This window comes from Lygodium microphyllum, chromosome 1 (genome assembly GCF_053477565.2).
Source record: "Lygodium microphyllum isolate KBCC chromosome 1, Lygodium_microphyllum_v1.1.10, whole genome shotgun sequence".
NCBI lineage: Eukaryota > Viridiplantae > Streptophyta > Polypodiopsida > Schizaeales > Lygodiaceae > Lygodium > Lygodium microphyllum.
The window spans coordinates 48957916-48981132 of NC_141135.1; positions in this window are offsets into that span (position 1 = coordinate 48957916).

Sequence of the window (23217 nt, forward strand, 5' to 3'; positions counted from 1 at the left end):
GTAAAACAAGGATTTTATAGGACACTATAAGGCATTTACAGGTCCATACAAGTACAAACTTCATCACTGAAGTAGAGGTGAATGTACTATAGGGTACCAACAGGTTCTACTCAACCTTCTATAGGGTTTGGTAGCCATTTGGGGTTACTATTTTACCTTACAAGGTGTAAATAAGGCATTCACTGGTTAAAACAGGGTGCATGCATAGACAGTTCAAACTCAAAGATTGAGTTGCAAAATTTTATATCCTAAACCTGTTATAGCATGCTATAGCTCATCTCGAAGAGGTCATTCTTAACTTTGATTTAAACTAAAAATTTTGGAATCAGAGTTTCCTAGCCCAAGTTATAGCCATTTTTTTGACAGGGGTACTACAGGGTTGTACTATTATGGCAGGGCATAAAGGCAAAAATAAGGTCCAAGATGATTATGCTCAGCAAATCAGAGATTCCATGTTGGAGAATGTACCCCAAGAGAGCCCTGAAAAGCCTCAACAACATGGAAAAATTAGTGCACTTAATGATACCTTGTGTGTACATGAACAAAGGCATAGAGATCGTCATGAGGCCCTATTATCAAGAATGGAGCAAATGGTTTTATCTATTGATCAAACAAAATCTTGTATTGAGAAATTAGTGAATTCAACGACTCAAACAAAGGCTTCTATTGACAAGTTGGTGAAATCAAATGTTCAAATTATGGCTCAATTCTCCCAATGGATGCAAATGCAAATGGGATCTAAAGAAGTGAAGGAGAAAGCTTATTCAAATAGTGAGCCTTCAGTTCCACTTTAGCCACCTAACCAAAATGGTCATGGTCATGGAATTATTGGGTGAAGAGGTATCCCAAATAGCCAATATGAAGTAGGTGAGACTTCACAAAGGTATGATGATTATTTGGGCAATTTGAATGGAGCCAACTCTCAAGCTTTTGGGTTGAATACTCAACTTCCTAGGGGACCTCTACCAAACGGGAAGATTGCATAGTGGTTCTCAGCCACCTATTGGGAGATTTCCATCTCAATTTGGGGGTTCAATGCCTGGCACTCATGATCAGTCTATTTTGGGACATAAACCATTCCATGAAAGAGAGCTAAAAGACAAGATTATTTTAGTCAAGTTCAATGGTCAATCATCTTCACCATCAGATTTAGAGGAGTGGACCTCTAAGATGGAATCTTACTTTGACATATTTTCCAAAACTGATGACATGAAGATTCATTTTGCTTCTTTGCATTTGGAGGGATTTGTACATACTTGGTGGAGGTATATAAAAAGGTAAAACATACTTGTAGAGAATTGGGAAGCTTTCAAGAAACTTATGGCTGAAGTATTTGTCTCCCCTCTTGAAAAAGAGAAATTGCCATGAAGATGGTATGGTTTGGAGCAAAGAGGCCTAAGTGTAAGAGAGTACACTAACCAATTTCTCAACCTAACCATGTATGTAGAGAGCATCAGTGAGATAAGGCTAAGCTCCACAAGTACATGTATGGTTTAGAGCCATCTTTATCAGCTGATGTCATGGCACAAAATCCTACTTCTCTCTTTAAGGCTATTGAGCTTACGGAGCACTATGGAAGGAAATATAGAAGAGAATCTTCATTTCAGCCTGGTTTTGGACAACCAAGGAATGTTTTAAAACAGAGGCAAGTTGGTAACATTTATGGCAACAATCATGTGCCAAATGGGGGCTTAAGAGTACCAACTTATCCACCATTCAATGCTTCAAGACCTCAAAGCAATTTCAGGACAACAAGTTGACTTCAAACAAGGGGACAACAAGCCTAAATACATTTCAGTCTCAACATGAATGCTAAGTCTATCCCTATGGATCTCTACAAAGAAAGAAAGGAAAAAGGTTTATGTTTAAAGTGTGGGGAAAAGTATACACTTGATCATGCCACAAAGTGTGTATACAAAAATGTCAAACCCAAGCTTCAGAGTATGTTAGTCTTTGAGGATCTTGAAGATGAGATTGATGAGGCTAATGCAATCAAACCTAATGCTGAATATGATTATCTTGAAGAAGAAGTTGGGCAAGAGTATTTTTATGATCCAACCAACTCTTTTCCTTTTGATCTAGGTGGAAGTGTTTCTTTTGACCCAGGAGGGACTTATCATGAGCCACTTGCTGCCACTAGTTGTTCCATTTCCATGGATGTCTGGACAAGTTCTAAGAGCCCTAATACACTCCGTATGAAGGGTAACATTCATGGAAAGACAATGTTCATTTTTATAGATAGTGGCAGAACACATAGTTTTGTGAATAAGTCCATTATGGACAAGCTAAATTGTATTCCCACTCATTTACAGCAGCCCATTAGAGTTCAAGTGGCCAATGGTGAAGAAGAAATCATCACACAAATATGCCACATGTTCCTTTACAATTTGCTGAAAATTTTGAAGCAAGAGTAAACCTAATTACTCTGGAAATGGGGCCTATAGACATTATAGTCGGTTGTGATTGGTTGATGACATTAGGCAAAATCACTATGGATTTCTCACAGCTGTATATGGAGTTCATCTTCAATGGACAGCTCATCCATTTATAGGGAATTCCTAGTAGATCATATTTTCAGCTTATCACCATTCAACAACTCAAAAGGGAAGTACAAGAGGCGTTCGCAAATATTTGTTTGCATTTGAACAAAGAGATGGAAGATCAACCCAATAATTCAACAAGCCATCTAGCCTTGACAGCTCTTCTTGAGGAGTATAGGGATTTGTTTGAGGTGCTACTTCATTGCCTCCCAAGAGAGCAGTAGATCACCCTATTGATTTGAAACCCAACTCAAAGCCAATCAATAAGCTACCTTACAGATTATCCAAATGTGAGCGAGAGGAAGTCTCTAAGCAAATCAAGGAGCTTCTTGAGATGGGAGTCATTGAACCAAGTTCTTCACCCTATGCATCTCCAGTTTTGTTAGTCAAAAAGAACGATGGATCTTTTAGAATGTGCATTGACTACAAGGATCTTAATAAGATCATAGTGAAGAACGGGTATCCGATACCCAGGATTGATGATTTGCTTGATGAGCTCAAGGGGGCTCGATTCTTTACAAAGATTGATTTGAGGTCAGGGTATGATCAGATCTGCATGCGAAAGGGTGATGACGTCAAGACTCCTTTCAGGATTGATCGTGGACTCTATCATTTCTTAGTGATGCCATTTGGACTTACAAATGCTCCAGCTACATTCCAGATCCTGATGAATAAGATTTTGTAGCCTTTCCTCTTTCAGTTTGTCTTGGTGTTCTTTGATGGCATTCTAATTTACAACTGAAGTGGAATACTTGGGACATATTGTCAATGAAAAAGGGATACAGGCTGACCCTAAGAAGGTGCAATGTTTAAAAGATTGGCCAACACCCACTAGTACTACTTCTCTTAGAGGATTTCTTGGTCTATCTTCATTCTATCGCCGATTCATCAAGCATTATGCAGCTATTGCAGCTCCTTGACTGATAGTTTGAAGAAGAAGGCTTTCTTTTGGGATGCTCTTGCAGATAGTAGCTTCAACCAGTTAAAGAGACTCCTCACTTTTGCTCCTATCTTAGTATGCTCAGATTTTCCCAAAGAATTTACCATCCAGTGTGATGCCAGTGGACATGGCATTGGGGTTGTTTTGTTACAGGAGCATGGAGTGATTGCCTTTGAAAGCCGTAAGCTAATAGATAAAGAAATGGCCATGAATGCTTATGACCAAGAGATGTTGGTTATCTTGCATGCAATATAGAAATGGCGCCATTATTTGTACGGCAGTCAATTCAGGGTCCAGAGTGATCACATGGTTCTTAAGTATTTCCTTACCCAGAGAGATGGCACCATTAAGAAATGGCCATGAATGTTTATGACCAAGAGATGTTGGCTATCTTGCATGCAATAAAGAAATGGCACCATTATTTGTACGGCAGTCAATTCAGGGTCCAGAGTGATCACATGGTTCTTAAATATTTCCTTACCCAGTCCAATCTTACTCCTAAGCAGCGTAGGTGGGTAGCTACACTGCAGAATTATGATTTTGATATCACTCATACAAGGGGTAAAGACAATATAGTGGTTGATTCTCTTTCTCATATGTGGGCTTACAAAGTTTCAGCAATGATGATCTACATAGTGATTGGATTAAAGAACTAGAGGAGGCTTATCTTTTGGATGAAGAACTCAGCCATATTTTTCAGAAATTATACCAAGGTCTTATGGAAGAAAACTCGCATTATCAGCTTAAAAATGGCCTTATTTGGTTAAATAGCAAGATTTTCATTCATTTACCTCTTCTTTTACAAGGAAAATTTTGGAGAAACTATATTCTTTGCCTTTAACTAGACATCATCTTGGAGTTTTCAATACCTATGATAGGATCAGCAAAAGTTTTTATTGGAAATATGTCAAAGACTTTGTCATGAAGTGTATGCCTTGTCAACAGAATAAGGATAGGACTCATAAGCCAAGTGATTTATTGCAGCCATTACCCATTCCTACAGGCAAATGGACACACATTACCATGGACTTCATTACTGGCTTGCCTACTACCCAGAAGGGATGGAATAGTGTATATGTGGTGGTGGATAGACTCACCAAGGCAGCCCATTTCATTCCAACCAAGACCCAGTTTGCTGCCTCTTAAGTGGCCAGTTAGTTCATGGAGCAGATTTTTAGACTACATGGATTACCCAGATGATTGTTCATGATAGAGACTCAAAGTTCATGAGTAACTTTTGGTAGGCGGTGTTCACATCTATGGGCACTAAATTGGCTCCATCTATAGCCTATCATCCACAAAGTGATGGACAAACAGAAAGGGTTAATAAATGGTTGGATGTTAGAAATGCGGGATCTAGAGCATGACATAACCGGAAGCTATGGAGGATGGAAGGAGAAGTGTAGACTCATGATGGAATGGACACTGTTTGTTACACAAGTGAATTAGGTTCCAAGATTGAGACTTGGACTCATAAACACAATCTTGTGTATGTGGACAATGACATTGACACTTTACTGAAATGAAAAGAGTACTATCATTGCATTAAGAAAGGAAGCAAGTACAATGCTTTATAGGAAAGTAGGAAACTGCAGTAGGCACCATTGTGCATATGGGATAAGTTAGCCTGCATGTCCTTGACCCTGAGACTCCATACAAAGAGGCTGTTTGAGTGTGATTGTTGATTCTCAACACCCCTCCTCAATCACAACTAGGAAAGGCACAAAGTGTGTAGAGGCTGTAATGAGAACCACCTGCAAAGTGTGGGTATACCACAGACATGGCAAAACACCAGAGGCTGTTGCAGAAAAAGCTAAGTGTGGGCACCATAAACATGGTGGACATCCAGAGGCTGTAACAGGGGCCTCACAAAGTGTACAGGGACTGTAATGCCAAGTTACATAAGGAGTTTACATAGCTTATGGCAGGAAGCATTAGGGCAAGGAGAAATACAAGGCTATTAAAACAGTCTATCAGAATTATGAGAGTACAAGGACTGATGAGTCTTGTCCTTCCGATCCTGGTGATCTTCATCTTCTTCTTCCTTTGCTTCATTTTCTTCTTCTTCTTTGACTGCGACTAGATAGGCCTTTTGGGATCTCTTTCTTGCGTGGCAGAACTTCTCGGTGTGTCCGGTCCTTTTGCAGAAGTCACAAAAGAGCTGATCTTTCTTGCCTTTGTACCTGTTGCCAACATATAATGCATGCTCATCTCTAGAGGTACTTGGTTCTTCTTTAGTTTTTAGCTTCTTTTCTTCTTCTAACAGTGATGCCTGGATATCAACAAGTTCAAGATTTGGCATGTTGATTAAAGTTGTTGATACGTTATTATATTCAGGAGGCAAGCTCTTAAGTAGAACACCGATGCAAACATCTTCATCCATTTTAATGTTGATTCCTGCAAGTTGGGTTAGGAGTCCTTCCATGTAATTAAGATGTGTGGCAAGTGATGTGCTAGACTTCATTTCAAGCCTGAAGAATTCAATTAGGAGACCATACTTTGATGATTTAGATTGTGCACCGAACAGGGTGTCAAGTCTTTTCCATGTATCCTGTGAGGTCTCACAGTTATCCACGTGATGGATATAACTGTCATCTAGCTCCAATTTGATAATGGCCTGGGCTCTGTCATCATTCTTTTGCCAAGTAGTTGCAAGGTCCGCGTCCTGCGGTTTCTTCTCTTTGCCATTTGTGATGGCCCAGAGACCTTTCTTCATCAGGATGAGCTTGATGCGGGTTTGCCAAGTGTGGAATCCGACTCCTTTGAATCGAGCATTTGGCGAGTCTTTGCCCATGTTAGATTTACGGGAACAGTAGCAAATCAACTTCAGACTTTATTAGATTTGAGCAACAGAAGAATTGATTGAGAGACACAAGTGCTAAAAAGCACTAACTGAGTGTCAATGAATACCAAATCTGCAAAAGTCTTTTACTCCAAGTGATCTTCCCCTTCTTGATTTGATGCTGATGTCTTCAGATCTGAGTGACAGTACTTTAACGAACTTCAGAGAGTATTGCTCAGTGATTAAAATCACTGTTGATAACTTCAGTGAGAGAAACAATGAAAAATGTCAAGATTTTGAAGCTTTTGGCTATGGTGGAATTAGGGTTTCTGAGACAGGGGCCTGGTTTTTTGCTTATTGCAGGAGCTACAGTGCATCATTTTCAAAACTTTTTACATATCTAGGAAGCTTATGTCATGGGCTACCAAAGCCCCATGGAGATTGTGCAGATCGTGGTCAGTATGTAGCGCGCAGGTGCCGCGAACAGAATCGGCGCAGATCTGGACAGCGAGGTCGAATTTCTGCAATGCTGGAGCCAGGGAGCATCAATGTCATTGATTATTGTGCCAAGATGAAGTGCCTTGAGCAGAGGAACAACTCTCCAGAAGAAATCGTGGGCTGAAATGGCCTGGTTGAAGAGTTATGGAAGCTCCAAGCAAGGTAGGTCTTGTCTGGCTATGGCAGACACAAAACAGAGATTGGGGATTTTCACAATGCTGAGCTCCAGATGGTCCAATGTCCTGGATTGATGTGATACAGGGAAGCTTTATGAGTTGGGGAATACTTTTCCAGAAGGAAGCTCCAAGAGATTTGACCTGTGGAGTGAGATATAAGCAGTTCAATCTGACAGGGTGCTGCTGGCTATGGCTGCCATGGAAGCTTCAGTGAGAGTAGAGTTGAGAAAAGAAGTCATACACTGACACTGAGCTGGATGGAGGTTCAGAAGAATCAAGAGAGGTTGGAACAGCAATGCCATGCCCAACTAGGCTCTGATACCATGTTAGAAATGCGGGATCTAGAGCATGACATAACCGGAAGCTATGGAGGATGGAAGGAGAAGTGTAGACTCATGATGGAATGGACACTGTTTGTTACACAAGTGAATTAGGTTCCAAGATTGAGACTTGGACTCATAAACACAATCTTGTGTATGTGGACAATGACATTGACACTTTACTGAAATGAAAAGAGTACTATCATTGCATTAAGAAAGGAAGCAAGTACAATGCTTTATAGGAAAGTAGGAAACTGCAGTAGGCACCATTGTGCATATGGGATAAGTTAGCCTGCATGTCCTTGACCCTGAGACTCCATACAAAGAGGCTGTTTGAGTGTGATTGCTGATTCTCAACATTGGAGACTTATCTTCGTCATTTTTGCTATGATGTCCAGAATTCATGGGATTCTTGGTTACGCTTGGCTGAGTTTGCCTATAACAACTCTACTCATGCTAGTATTGGAGTTTTATCCTTTGAGGCTATGTATGGCTATAAGGTGCCCTTGTCCACAGTCATCTTTAATGAAAGAATCAATCCTCATGGGAAAGAAGAGTTGGAAAGAATGCAAACCCTTCTTTAGCAATGTAAGATGAACTTGAGGAAAGCTCAAGACGAAATGAAGATGTATGCTGATGAGAAGAGGTGGCCTTTAGAGTTCCAAGAAGGAGAGTTGGTCTTATTAAAGGTGCCCAAGTCTAGGTATTCCGCTTTGAAAGACGGATCTAGTAACAAACTTGCTCACACATTTTATGGTCCCTATCGGATCCTAAAGTGCATTGGAGACTTGGCATATAGGTTGGAGTTGCCCTCTTCTACAAAGATTCATAATTTCTTCCATGTTAGTCAGCTCAAGCCTTTCTATGGTGATCTAATTGATACAATTGATGAGCTGCTACCTATTGATGAAGAAGGTCTTATTCAGTACATCCCAGAGGCTGTCATAAGTCAGCGTGAGAAGAAGCTTTGATCTCATTCTATCATGGAATATTTGATCAAATGGAGAGGTTTGCCACCTGAGGAAGCTTCTTGGAAGCCTGATTCTATATTGGATGAGTTTCCTTTCTTAAGGGATACATTAGTGGCTAAAGCCTATTGATTATGGAGCTAGTTTTGGTGCAAACTGGGTCAGGATGTCCTAGCATGTTGTTTTAGAACAATTTTTATTGTGCCTAATTTTCAAAATTCATCCACCTACATAGGGTCAAAGCACTCTTCAAGGGCTATGTTTTGACATGTGGTACACTTAATTTGGACACTTCTACTAAAAGTTATGGCAGATTTGGTCTAGCAGGGTCTATTTACACAGCAAGCTGTCTACTTCATTTTGAGTTTATCAATTGAAGATCTTATAGCTAAAAATACTTTGAAGCATTCATGATCATGTATATACTGAGGCCTACTCTTGTTCTTCCATTTTAGTCCATATGTCACTCATTTCTCATTCATTTTTCCATTTGTAAAGCTGTAAAAACATAGTAGTACTTTGTTCTATCCATCCTTTTCTAGTCTTTTAAGTTTGTTTTTGAGGGCAAAAAACTTTGGGACGGGATGGATTGTAAGAAAATGGGAAGAATAAGGATTTAGTGTACAAATAATATTGATGCTATACCATGTCACACTGGCATTGGTATAAAATGAGAGGACATGTAATTTTTCTTATCTTTTTGAAACATTAATACATCACTGTCCTTCTCTTCCATCTTGCTCACAGCTTCTATGGCTTCTTTCTCTTTCCTGCCTTTCTCTCTCCAATTCTAGTCTTTCCTTCAAGTAAAGGCGCCTCCACCTAGCCGCCTGTGTATTACTACACTGACAGTACCCACCACTGCACATTGCAAGTGGCGGGCACCCATCACAGTCACTTATTCTGTATTCTTTTAGTGACAGCTTGAATAAAGGAAGGCCCGGCCACACATTGTGGTTGTTGGAGTTTTCACTTTTGAGTTTCTCTCTCTCTCTCTTACTCTTACTCTCCATCCACCATAGCTCTCACCACCAAGCTTCTTCCTCCTGGGTTCTACTTCCCTTTCAACTGGTATCAGAGCAAAGGCTTTGGAGCTAGCCTGGCATTCTCTTCAGCCCGGATTTGAAGAGCTTCAACTCCAACTTCAATGGCAGACATGGCACCTTCATTTGCAGATATGTTTTGATCTTCCACCTCCTCCCCAATATTTCGGCCTTCATTCAACACTTTGTAGGTCTTCATTGGAGCCCCCTCGTCATTGCCAAGTACTCAGTAGCACTGCTGAAGACCCCCCTAGCCCCCAGGAGCAGCTAGCACAAAATGTGGCTCATTTTTAGGGGGCTGGGCTAATCCACTCCTGGCTTTTCTAGCTCCTTCCCCGACTTCCCGACATTGTTTGCAACCTTCCCGATCATCTTCAAACTCCTCGGCATTGGTTATTGGTTCTCGACAATCGATAAAAGTGTTTCTACCTTCAGCCATTGTTGTATACACAGTCCCAGGACTGTTGTCAAAAACAGGACAACACTTGACATTTGATGTTTGATGCTTCTTAGCATTGCCCGTTGATGCCCATTGATGCCCGATGTTGCCCGGATGTTATGGGATACTATGTATATGCTTTGGGACTGATTTGGAGTAGATTTGGGCACCACTTGAGCTTCATTTGACAGTGAATATGCTGTTGTAATACAGTGGGCTGAAGCTCATTTACTTGGTGTATGCATTGGTTCTTGGATACGGGGTGCTTATTACTGGTGATTTGAATGATCATACCGATCTATTTGGACATTGTCAAATGCTTCTTCTTGGCTCCGGAATGCTTTTGACCTTTGATTAGGCTTCGTCTTGGTTGCCATTCACTGGCATTTGGATTGAGTTGGCACGCTTTGGACCGATTTATACCTATTGTCACAGCTTGACATTTAGGCCTCTTGCATTTATGCTTTGGTCAGATATGGATGCCACTTGGTTTGCCCATGCTTGACAGCCACTTGGAGCTTTGTCTTTGGATGTATTTGAGCGTTTTGGACCTACTAGGCATTACATTTTGTTGTCAATTACATGTTATTTGAATGCTTTCATGCTTATGCTTTACGGATAGCTTGGGATTTATGCTCCAAATGTATCCTACTGGGATTTGGAATGTCTAATGCTATGTACTTGATGCATTTGAGCATTGCTTGCTCTATTTGCATCTAACTTTACTTCCAGTGGGAGCCTCTTGGCATATTTGGATGTACATAGAGTTTTACTTACACTTGAACTTGAGCTTGTGGGATAGTTATATGCATTTGCTCTCTTGAGAGCTTTATGTCTGCAGTTAGTCTATAGTGGGCTGATTTGATATGCCTATTGGGGCAAGCACCTATCTCTATCACAGGTTTGTCAATTTTGTATGCATCTTGGATGGTTATGCATTGAGTTTCTTGCTCTATCAATTGTGCTTATGCTTGGTCTTTTCTCTTACCCCGAGAGCCATTACATGCATGACTTCTAGACTTATGAGATGTATCTCGCCTAACAGGTTATTGGTTTGATAGTTCTTGGTACTTTCTTGCCCCTTGACACTCACTGTTGGATGTCTCTTGCTACCTAGCAATTGCAGTGACATATATATCAGTGATTGCTTCACTTTGGGACAGTTTTATATACTGCTATAATTTATTCCAGCAAGCTGAAATCTGCAGATTTCGAGCACTTGTATGAGGGTAATGCTTACTGTTTAATGTTATCTTGGCCATATTTGGTGGACATGTGGTTCTCTTAGTGATATCCACTCTTTTAGCTAGTTTTAGAAGTGGGTTTAGTGCATTTTCTGCTAATTACAGCAACTTGCAATTTTACATTTTTGCTTTGATTTGGGATAGTATGGCTAGTCATTTGAAAGACATAGCTCTCTTTAACATTGCCAAGTTGGATGGTACCAACTATGGGTATTGAAAGTCCTAAATATGCAGGTTTTGGTGCAGAAGTTATAGATTAAACCCTTATGTTTCAAGGGTGTTAAACCCAAGGATATGGATGATGATGTTTGGATGGAAATTGATGAGCTATGAAAGTCTACCATTATCTTGTTACTCTCAAAAGAGGTCCATCATAATGTTGTTGAAGATGAGAATCAGAGTGCATGGGACTTATGGGAGAAGACTCAGGAGCTTTATGCGCAGCAAAGTCTTGCGTCACAAATATATTGGCTGAAACAGTTAATGGACCTTCGCATGAAGGAGGGGACATCCCTATCCTCTCATTTCAGCCAATTTCATGCTATCATGAATAATCTATTGTCACAGGGTATTGCGTTCAAAGACAACTTGCACCCGTTGTTTCTGCTTGGCACCTTGCCTGAATCATGGGATGTCTTCTGTATTGCCGTATGCACGAACAAGCTTGATGGGCTGAAAATCAATGATGTTGAGAGTGCTTTATTGACTGAGGAAATCGATAGGAAAAATAATTGTGATTCCTGCTCTTTACATGCATTGACCGTTAGAGGTGGCAAGCATGGCAGGCATGATAATGATCGTAAGGGCAAGGACTCTCAAAAGTCCAGGTCAAAGTCACATGGCCACAGTAAGTTCCATGGATAGAAGTCTGATCTCACCTGTCATTATTGTGGGAAAGTAGGACATATTAGGCTGCAGTGCCATAAGATGTGCGATGATAAGTGCAAGGAAAAGGGAAAAGAGAAAGTGCAGGAAAAGTCTTCTGAGTGCAATTTTGTAACTACAAAGTCCAATGTGAAAATAGAAGAGGTTAATGTCATGCAGGCCACTAATTTAGATGAGGATTACATACTTGTAGCTTCTTCATGTGATGCCATACAAGCTTCTGAGACACACTCTATGTATGCGCAGTGCTGGCTTTTGGATTCGGGTGCATCATTTCATTGATACCCTGTAGAGATTGTTTCATATCTATCATACCATCTCTAGTTCTTTGCTTCTTGGTGATGACAGGTCTCTCGACATTATGGGCATTGGAGATGTTAGGTTGCAGTTTCCTTCTGGTAGTTCTTTTGTTTTGCATGATGTATGCCATGTACCTGTGTTGACTCGCAGCCTTATGTCAGCTAGATAGCTTGATGATGCATGCTATTTTGTGTCTGTTGGAGACTTTGCATGGAAGATTACTTGTGGCAGGCTATTTTGTGTCTGTTGGAGACTCTGTATGGAAGATTACTTATGGCAGGCTTGTGCTTGCAAGAGGTGCCAAGTCTAGCAACCTCTATCCCTTGCTTGTATTTGGAGCTACCTTGAATCATGTTTTGTCTGTGGGTTCTATTCCCCATGTATCCCTTTGGCATGCTCATTTGGGGCATATGTTCCTTAAAGAAATGAAAATACGCTACGCTTTATAGTATCTTCCACTTTTTGACTCTTCGTATTTTGATTCTTGTGATCATTGTTTGTATGGCAGGTAGACCAAGAATACACATAAAAAGTCTGGTAAGAAACACATGGGTGAGCCCTTGATTCTTGTGCACTCAGATGTATGTGGGCCCATGCCTTGTCAGTCACTAGGTGGGGCAAAGTATTTTGTTACTTTCATAGATGATTACTCATGTAAGGTTTGGGCTTATCCCATAAAGAGAAAATCCGATGTCTTAGACACATTTTAGTGTTGCATTAGCAGAGAACCAATCTGGGAATAGGCTGAAATACCTAAGGTCAGATACTAGAGGTGAGTATGTATCACGTGCTTTTGAGCAGTTTTGTGATGAGTAGGGTATTTAGCATCAGTTGACTGCCCCTTACACCCCTCCCTAGAATGGTATGGATGAACGCATGAATAGGACCATTCAGGAAATGGTCTGTAGCATGCTTAGCCACGCTGGCTTACCATAGCACTTTTGGGCTAAGGCAGTTACTACTGCAGTGCATCTCATTAACAGGTCACCTAGAAGTGGCATTGACTTTCAAGTTTTGCAGAGGAGGTATGGCAGGCAAGCCCCCCTCTTATGATCATTTGCGTGTCTTTGGATGTGAGGCATTCTTCCATGTGCCCAAGGACAAACGCAATAACCTGGATCCTAAAAGTGTCAAAAGCATTTTCATTGGCTATGGAGATGCAGGAAAGATGGGTTACCGTCTATGGGATCCGCATGCGTGGAAAGTGATCCGCAGCCATGATGTCATCTTTCATGAGGAAAAAATGCATATGCAGTCTGAGAAAGTGGTTGAGGTACGCAAAGTTATCTTTCAGAAGGAGCCACCTGCTCCCATACAGTCCACTCCATGGCCAGCTAGATAGCGTGCAACATCACCTAATGCTCATGGCCTAGATGTTAGACATGCTGATGTTAGATAGGATGTTGGTCAGACATCAGAACCTGGGTTGAGGCGTTCTACTAGAGATAGATGACCTCCTGACTGTTTTGCGCCCTCTATGGATTATGCACTGGTTAGAGATGCAGGAGAGCCTCTCACTTATGATGAGGCTATGCATAGGGGTGATTGTCACTCTTGGGAGGGGGCTATGCAGTCTGAGCTTGTTGACTCATTGCATAAGAATCAAACTTGGGATTTGGTTTCCTTGCCTCAGGGTAAGAAGGCTTTGCCATGCAAGTGGGTATGCAAGCTAAAAAGTACCCCTGGACACCCCAAGCCGGCATACAAGGCTTGATTGGTTGCTAAGGGCTTTAAGCAGGAGCACGGTGTTGACTTTGATGAAGTCTTTTCTCCTGTGGTCGAGATGACTACCCTACGATTAGTCTTGGCTTTGGTTGCACAGCTTGACCTGGACTTGTACCAAATGGATGTCAAGACTGCTTTTTTACATGAAGACTTGCATGATGAGATTTACATGGAGCGGGCTAAGGGCTTTGCAGACCTTGGTAGGAAACACCTAGTGTGCAAGCTAAAGAAGAATCTATATGGCTTGAAGCAGGCACCTAGAGAATGGTACCATAAGTTTGATGCATTCATGCAGTCACGTGGCTACAGTCGTAGTGCTATGGATCCGTACTTGTACAGAAGAAAGCCCTGATGGTTCTTTACTAATTTTGGTACTCTATGTGGATTATATGCTTTTAGTAGGCACAGCTCATGAGGAGCTAGATGCTCTAAGTCTTAGCTCAAGAAGAGCTTTGAGATGAAAGATCTGGGACATGCCTCTCATATACTTGGTATGCGTATTATGTGTAACAGATCTCAGGGACTACTCTATCTATCACAGAGGGAGTACATTCATAAAATCCTTGAGCGCTTTAGTATGCAGGATGTTACGCCTATTGGTTATCCATTACCTTCTCATGTGAAGGTTTCACAGGCCGATTTTCCGCGGACAGATGAGCAGAGGGCCGAGATGGCCAAGATTCCCTATGCATCAACTATGGGCGAGATCTTATGTATGCCATGATAGCCACCTGTCCAAATATTGCTTTTGCAGTTGGGGTTGTGGCACGTTATATGGCTACACCTTGCAAGAAACATTAGGATGCCATGAAGGGTATTATGAGGTACCTGAAGGGCACAGTAGATATGTGTATTTGCTATGGCAGCCAGGATACAGGAGTTGTGGGGTACACTGACTCTGATTATGCAAGACATGTAGATAGTAGGAAGTCCACTTCTGGCTATGTGTTCACTTATGCTGGAGGGGCTATCTCTTGGATGTACAGAGCACAGAAGTGTACGGCCCTTTCTACTACAGAGGCCGAGTATATTGCAGCCACATAGGCTTGCAAGGAGGCTATCTGATTAGGTTGTTTGATTGCAGACCTTGGTATGACAGATGTTATGCCTACACTGCATTCGGATTCTATGAGTGCCATTCAGTTGGCCAAGAATCCAATCTTCCATGCGAAGACAAAACATATTGAGGTGAGGTATCACTTCATTCGCGAGGTCGTTGAGGACAGGTTTGTTGACCTTGTCAAGATTCCAACTGAACAGAATCCTGCAGACTTGCTCACGAAGAGCCTCACTATAGAGCACTTTGCCTTCCTCAGGCAATTGATGGGTGTTGGATGAGATGACATATTTTTCCTCATCCTGTTGTATATGTTTACATGTTGTACTGTCTTTTCTTTTCTCTTCTCTCTCATTGGGGTAGATTTGCCTTTAAATGGGAGGTTGTTGGGGGGTAAAGGCACCTCTGCCTAGCTGCCCGTATATTACTACACTGACAGTACCCGCCACTGCACACTGCAGGTAGCAGGTACCCATCACAATCACTTATTCTTTATTCTTTTAGTGTTTGACAGTTTAAACAAAGGAAGGCCCGGCCAGACATTGTGGTTGTTGGAGTTCCCACTTTTGAGTTTCTCTCTCTCTCTCTCTCTCTCTCTCTTGCTCTTGCTCTCCATCCGCCATAGCTCTCAACGCCAAGCTTCTTCCTCCTGGATCCTACTTCCCTTTCATTAACAAACCTCTAAATAATATATAAAATAGGATAGATGATAATGTATGTTTTTAAAAAAATATGTTATCATCATTAGACCTCTATGAAAATTGCTCATAATCTACGAGTGGATTGATAAATGCCTATATGTATATGAGACTTTATAAAAGACTTTAATAGCTAATTCAATCTTGTGAGCCCTAGACTGGTCACTAACATTTCATATATACATTGACATATCCAAGATTGGCATTGAAGCAATTCTATGCAAACCTTAAAGAGAACAGCATGGATTTCCTAGTGAATTTCACTCAGGCAACTCATTGTTACAACAATAAACTATTCAATCTAGAAAGGAAAGGAGTGGTAATGGTGTATGCCACGAAGAAGTTTTGATATTATCTTCTAGTCAGAGGAAGTCATCTCCATATTATCAGCAATCAAATAGTTAGCCAACATCTACAAACAAAATACTAATCAACTTACTTGTAAAGATTATTTTAGCCTCTAGAAGTGAGTAGAACGACAAAGCTCATGACCACACTTTGGGACTATAGTATGACCTAAAATTGCAATAGGCTAAACAAAAATTTGATTGACTTATGGCATAGACAATACTATGTCTTTGGGTTCTCACTATCTATGACACATGGATGGATATTGGATAGCTTGATATATTTGCAATGATCAACCCATGTATGAGAGATCCATACTCTCCACTAGGGAAATCTAAGTTTTTATATTATTCAAGTCTAAAAGGATTTCTTGCATATTCTATGCACTTACAAATTGAGACGAATTTGGGAAAGAAATTCTTTTTGGAAGAAATTTCAAGCAAGAAAATAAGCATAATATCAATTTTGATGCATCATTCGTATACCTTAGCTTCCCCAATTGAAAAGATAGGGGAAGAGTGAGGAAGCTTGAGCTCTTGCAAGACACACAATAACAAAGCAATGGAGCTCGAACTCTTGCAAGACATAAATAGAGAATGTACACAATATAGGAAGATGAGAACCCTAATTTTTTTTCTTCTTATTGTCCACTACCATATTCTACCAAGAATAAAGAGAGAGTACAACATACATAATATGCAAGTGGTCCCTAGTGTGAGCACACTAACTAGAAAGATGACTAGATTGATATCCCATAACTTGGCTAGGTGGACTAACCAGGTGTCAAGTATCACAAGACATATATATTGATGCAATATGTGAGTTTCAACTTGTGTTAAGCTTAGCATCTCAACACTTCCTCTTAAGCTCAACTACATCACATGTACTCCAAGTAAGCCTTAAAATCATCAAAGCTTTTCTACTCCTAGGGCCTTGGTGAAAATATCTACAAATTTTCTCATATATATGAGATCAATGTTAACCTACCAAGACCCGCTCTTTGATGAAATGATAATGGATCTCAATATGTTTTGTGTGTATATAAAACACTTGGTTCCTTGCCAACCGTATGCTCCTCATGTTATTAAATAAATGACCATTATCCTATTTGTATCCCTAAATCATCAAGTATCTTCTGTAGCCAAGATACCTCACTTATTGCCATAGTAGCATCCTTATACGTTGCCTCTATACTTGATAATATAATAGTAAGTTGTTTCATATTGCTCCGAGTCACAACCCCACTTCCAAAAGAAAATACATGGCCATTGGTGGACTTCCTATGAGACACACTGCTTGGCCAAATTGCATTAGTATAACCAACATTGCACTATTGAATCATCCTCATTAAAGATCCCATAATCCAATGTGGCCTCAAGGTATCATGAGGTATATCTCACACTATCCAAACGAGGCTTACAAGGCACCTATAGAAATTGTCTCTCTAAAACAATTGTGAAGTTATAATTTGGCATGGTGATAGTAGTGAAGTTCAAACATTCCACCATCTTCCTATACATTATAGGATCCTCTAATATCTCACCTACATTAGTACTTAGCTTCATATTTGATCCAATGGCATTAATATTGGCTTAGAAGTAGCCATACCGTACTCTATCAACATATCCAAGATGTACTATCTTTGTGAGAGCCATATCTGATTAGATGTCTTGATTATGTTAATACCAAGAAAGTACTTCAACTCTCCCAAATCTTTCATGTCAAATTTTTTCTTGAGAAGACTCTTTACATGCTCCACCTCTTGCACATTATCACCCCAACAATCAAATCATCCATGAACAAGGTAATCACAACAATATCCCTATCACTTTGATGCCCATAAAGCAAGTAATGTGCTTTTCCAACATGAAAACCAATAGAGATAAGATGTTGTGCTATGTTGTCATGGCATGCTCTTGGTGCATATTTCAATCCATACAAGGCTTTGCATAGCCTACACACATAATTGAAGTGAACCATGCTCTCATAACCATGTGGCTACTCTATTACACTTCTTTTTGTAACTCACCATGCCAAAATTCATTCATTATATCCATTTGATTCAAGAACCAATCTTTTCTTGTAGCCACTACAATGATAGTTCTGAATCTTTTCATATTTGTCACTAGAGCAAATATCTCCTCGTAATCAATACCATAAATTTTGTACATAACCTTTGGCAACTAGTCTTGCTTTATACCAACTTACACTTCCATCTACATTATGTTTTACTTTCTAAATCCACTTGTAACCTATAGCTTTCTTTTCTTTAGGCAATCACACCAAATCTCAAGTCTAATTTCTATTCAACACAACATTTTCTTTATCTTTGGCTTTTCCCTAACGCACATGACCAATTGCTTCCTCAAAACAAGTGGGTTCAAATGATTTTATAACATTCCCTATATATGCATATTGGCAAGTAGCATAATCATCATATGTCAGCCTCTACACATAATACCTTACTCTAGTTGACCTATACACTCGCAGAGCACTCTAGGATCCCTTTACATCAACCTTGGCTTTTATCACACAATGTGTACGAACAATTAGAATTCCAAATTCCTCATTTATACTCTTATCTAAGCCATCAAACTCACCATATACATGTGAATAGCTTGCATAAATATCTAGTATACCAAGTGGTTGAATCGCTTTTTCTTTTCTCCTTTGTGAAATATTTCTATACTTGTAGGAGTGTTATTTGCATGCAACTTACCACCCATAATCTAGCTTAATAGACCTAGCACAAGAATACTCTTTTGGCCCACTCAATGTCTATGATTATGGATTTACATTTTTTGCAACCATCCTTTCTTTTACATCATCTGTAACAATCTATTTTTTAGCAGTATACCAACTACTCATCTAATCAAGTACCATATCTTTGCTTACCCATATCTTGCATGTGACTAGATTATAATAGTAATAAACCTTTCTCAAGGAACTAGCCAATGAATATATAGTTTTCAGCTTTTGGATCCAACTTCTTTCTTAGCTCATCAAGAGCATGTACATATGCAATGCATCCAACTACTTTAACATGTGATAGATATGGTTTGTTATCTATAAACTTCTCCTTTGGTATCACATCATACACTATAGTAGTGGGAGTCGTGTTCATAATATATACAGTTGTAGAGATAGCCTCAACCTAATATCAATGAGGCATGCTCTTTTCATCCATCAAGGCTTGTACAATTTTTACAATGTGATCGTTTTTTCTTTCACCAATACCATTTTATTGATACAATATGAAGTAAATGCTTGCTTACATATTTATTATAAGGAAATTCATGCCTTGTTTATTTTCTAAATCTCCATGCTTCATAGACTTTTTGTATGTCAATAACTTTGAACTTAGGCAGGCTCGTCACAATTTCACATGATTGCATATTCTTCAATCACTACACATTTACATGGTCAATATGTTTATACCAAATGTCAATATCAACTGTAACTCTTGCATTTTATGCAAACATAATAAACTTCAACTTAAGCATATTTACATCCGAGATAAATATTATTTCCACATGCTTGCCTTTTGTAACCAACTTGCATCCATTCTTAAAATCTTCTAGAAAGTAGCTATCTTGATTGAGCTTTATTTGCAATCCTTGCTCAACCATTTGCCTAATAGAAGCTAAAATTCTTATGAAGGGAGTGAGCCTTGAAGTGGAAGCACGAACTGGAAGTAAGAGCTATGGTGGAAGGAGCAAGAGAGAGAGAGAGAGAGAGAGAGAGAGAGAGAGAGAGAGAGAGAGAGAGAGAGAGAGAGAGAGAGAGAGAGAGAGAGAGAGAGAGAGAGAGAGAGAGAGAGAGAGAGAGAGAGAGAGAGAAAGAAAGAAAGAAAGTTATATTAACGTCTTCTAAAGACCAAAACTGGCCTATGAGACAAACTGTGATACAATTGATGAGGTCCAACTATCCAAAATAAAAGTGCTGAATGAAAAGCTAAAAACTGGAAACTGAAAATATGGTGCTGTGAGTGTGATAAGTGTCGTGTATGTGTATGTGCGTATGTAGCTCTGGTACTCCAGATAATGACTATAAAAGGGGAACAAATGTCGGCTGTGATAGGGGAACAACTGTCGGCTGTGATAAAGTGGTGCGATGTGTATATGTAACAGATGCAGGGAGATATACTATCCTGGGATGTAGTAGCAGTCGTCGAAGTCGCTAATAGCTTGGCTTGACAGACATGGGCTGGACATTGATAGACTCCCACCTCTTCTATATGATACTGAAATGCCATATATGCTCTATATGCAATGCGATCTCTGTCCATATCCTGAAATCTGTGTAGAAAGCAGACTGTCTGAAATAATGCCTCGACTAGCATGGGCGGTGTGGCAAGCTCTGCTCGCACAATGTCATGTGGGACTGAGGCCTTGCTGCGAATCAATCTAGATATCATGATCACCTGAGGTCTCTCCATCAATGTCCATACATAATCGGCAAGGCCTGGCCCCCATATAACTGCTCCATACATCAGTGCTGGAGTGACTAGAGTATCAAAGAGCCACCCCTTGGTGCGGGGCTCCTGGAAATGTGCCTGATGACACTGTCGCTCTATAAGAGCCAATGCTGAATATCCTCTAGTAAGGCGGTCACGAGCTGCCTGTGTCATCGAGAAAGTCCCTGAAGCTGCTGTAAAGGTGACTCCCAAATATACATATGATCCAGTGACCTCAATACTCCCTTCTACTGCCATGAAAATACTCTGTCTGCGTATCTGAGCTGATGTATGGAATATAAGAACCTTGGTTTTACCAAGGTTCACTGTCATGCCTCTCTGTATGCAAAAATCATCCAATGCTAATAAATGCTGCTGTAATCCCTGAGCTAAGTCTGGGACCAACACAATGTCATCTGCATATAGCAAGATATGAACTGTGGCTCCACTGAGATCTATACCTCCACCGGCTCACTGTTGAATAAACTCTACTATCTCATCAATGTATAGCCCAAATAGAGTCGGTGAGAGTGGGCATCCTTGCTTCACACCAATGGTGCTCACAAGGGGATCTGATATACCTCCCGGACATCTGACTCTGCCAGTAACCCGCTCATATAGTGCATAAATACCCCACATCATGTCATCATCCACCCCTAGATCAAGTAGGCGTCTGAAAAGCCTCTCTCTCGGAACCGTGTCAAAGGCTTTGCGGAAATCCACAAAGCAACAGTACAATCTCTGTTTCTTCACTCGTGTCTGGTCGAAGACAACGGAGAGTGAAGATGTGATCTATGGTAGAAAATGCCCGTCTGAACCCTGCCTGTCCGGGTGTGCGCATGCACTCTCTCTCTGCCAGCGTGCTGAGCTCCTCCTCCATCACCGTGCCATAAAGTTTGGACAAAACTGGCCCAATCATGATGGTCCTATATGTGTTAGGATCCATAGGATCCCCTGACTTGTGGATAGGTACAATGGTGTGCTCTGTCCATGAGTCAGGGAACCCCTCAGACAACGCACGGTTGAAGAGGTGAGCAATGAGTGGAGCCAATGTGTCTCTGCCATATATAATATGCTCTGCCTGAAGATCAAACTGGTCTCGAGCGCGGCCATGCTGTAACCGTGAGATAGCATGTTTCACCATACTAGTGGTGAAAAAGGATGCAATACCTGGTCTCGATGTACATGGTGTGGGTATCAGCGGCTGTGCGGGTACATGATATAAACTCTGTGCGTATCCATGCCATACTGTAGGGTCATGTATCGGTGTGGGTGAGCGTGGTTCTCTGATCTGCCTCCATGCCTCTACACAATCTCTGCTCATAAGAAGGTGGTATATATCCCAATATCTCTCCTCCTCCCATTCTCGCTTTTTACGACGGGTCAAGCGGTGCATGCGTCTCTGTGCCTGTCTATGTGTGATCTCTCCTCTAGTCTCCAAATCGCGTAGCTGTCGACGTAGATCTCTGCACTCATCATCATACCACCTGTTCTGTGGCATGGTACCGGTCCGAGGGGGGTGCGTGTATATGTGATGTGGAAAATTGAGTGTAGCAGAATCATGCAGAATGCGTGTGATATCCGTGGTCAGTGTATCAAGGGGTGCGTATGGATCAAGTGACGTAATGTGCTCCTCCAGATGCTGTGAGTAAACATGTGAGAGCTCATGAGTGAAGTGTATGGTAGTATGCATGTGGGGTATGATATCTGCAGGTAGTGATGGTAATGAGGTGAGGAGTGAGAAACTGAGAAAGGTGTGATTGACACCAAGTGGAAGTCTCCCAAGGCCGAAGGACTCGATAGTATGCATCCCGTCGATCGGTCCGAGCAGATAATCTATAGTACTCTCGCCCCCCCATGTGGGAAGCATGTAAGACCTCCTGAATATGGCAATCGTGCCATCCCGTTATAAATAATGAGATGATGTCTACTACCAAGCTCAAGTAAATGCCCTCCATACCCTGTGGCATCTGGCCCAATATCTGCTGACTCCCTACTGATCCCCAACTCCTCAGGGTCTAATGCTCTCATGATCTCTGGCTGCTCCATATCAAAACTCTCACACTGTCGGCTCTGTGTGCGCCCGTTGAAGTCCCCCATAAGGAAGACCTCACCCAAACTAGAATACAGAATAATGTCCTCTGAGAGCTGTGAATAAGGGGAGAGGGAATCTCTCGCCTGAATATCACCCTGCGTAGTAGCATATCTAGACCCTCGTGGTGAAAAGTAGCATACTGCCATATAGATCCATCTCTCATCTGATATCTGCACTCTGATCCATTTGTAACTGGCCTCCTCATCTCGTCTCACTAACTGGATATGTCTCTGTATCCCCTGACGGAATAGAACTGCCACCCCTCCTGAGCCCCTAGATCTGCTCTGCCTAGTAGTAGCCCGGTATGCAGATACCCACTCAAATCCTGTAATGCGTGGGAGCCCTCTCTCTGGGCTCTCATGTGTCTCTGTGAGGCATATAACATCATGGTCGGGTAAAATCTCCTCAAGTCTGTCCGGTCGTGACCATAGGGAGCCGTTGCAGTTCCAAACTGCCACACGTATTGGGGTCTCTTGTACAGTCCTCTGCCTCGTCTCATAGGCCACGCCTCCCTATTTGGTGGGGCATCCATCTATAAAAATCCAGCCATCTCGATAGAAGGCCTTACGGCCTTCTCTACGTGCTTGGAGTATCTGTGGCATGCATGCTCATCTGTGTGCAATCTACATCTGAGTCAGGTCCTCATCCATGAAGATGGGAGCCCCAGTCATCCCTCAGAGCGAAATCCGCTTCCGAAAGAAAG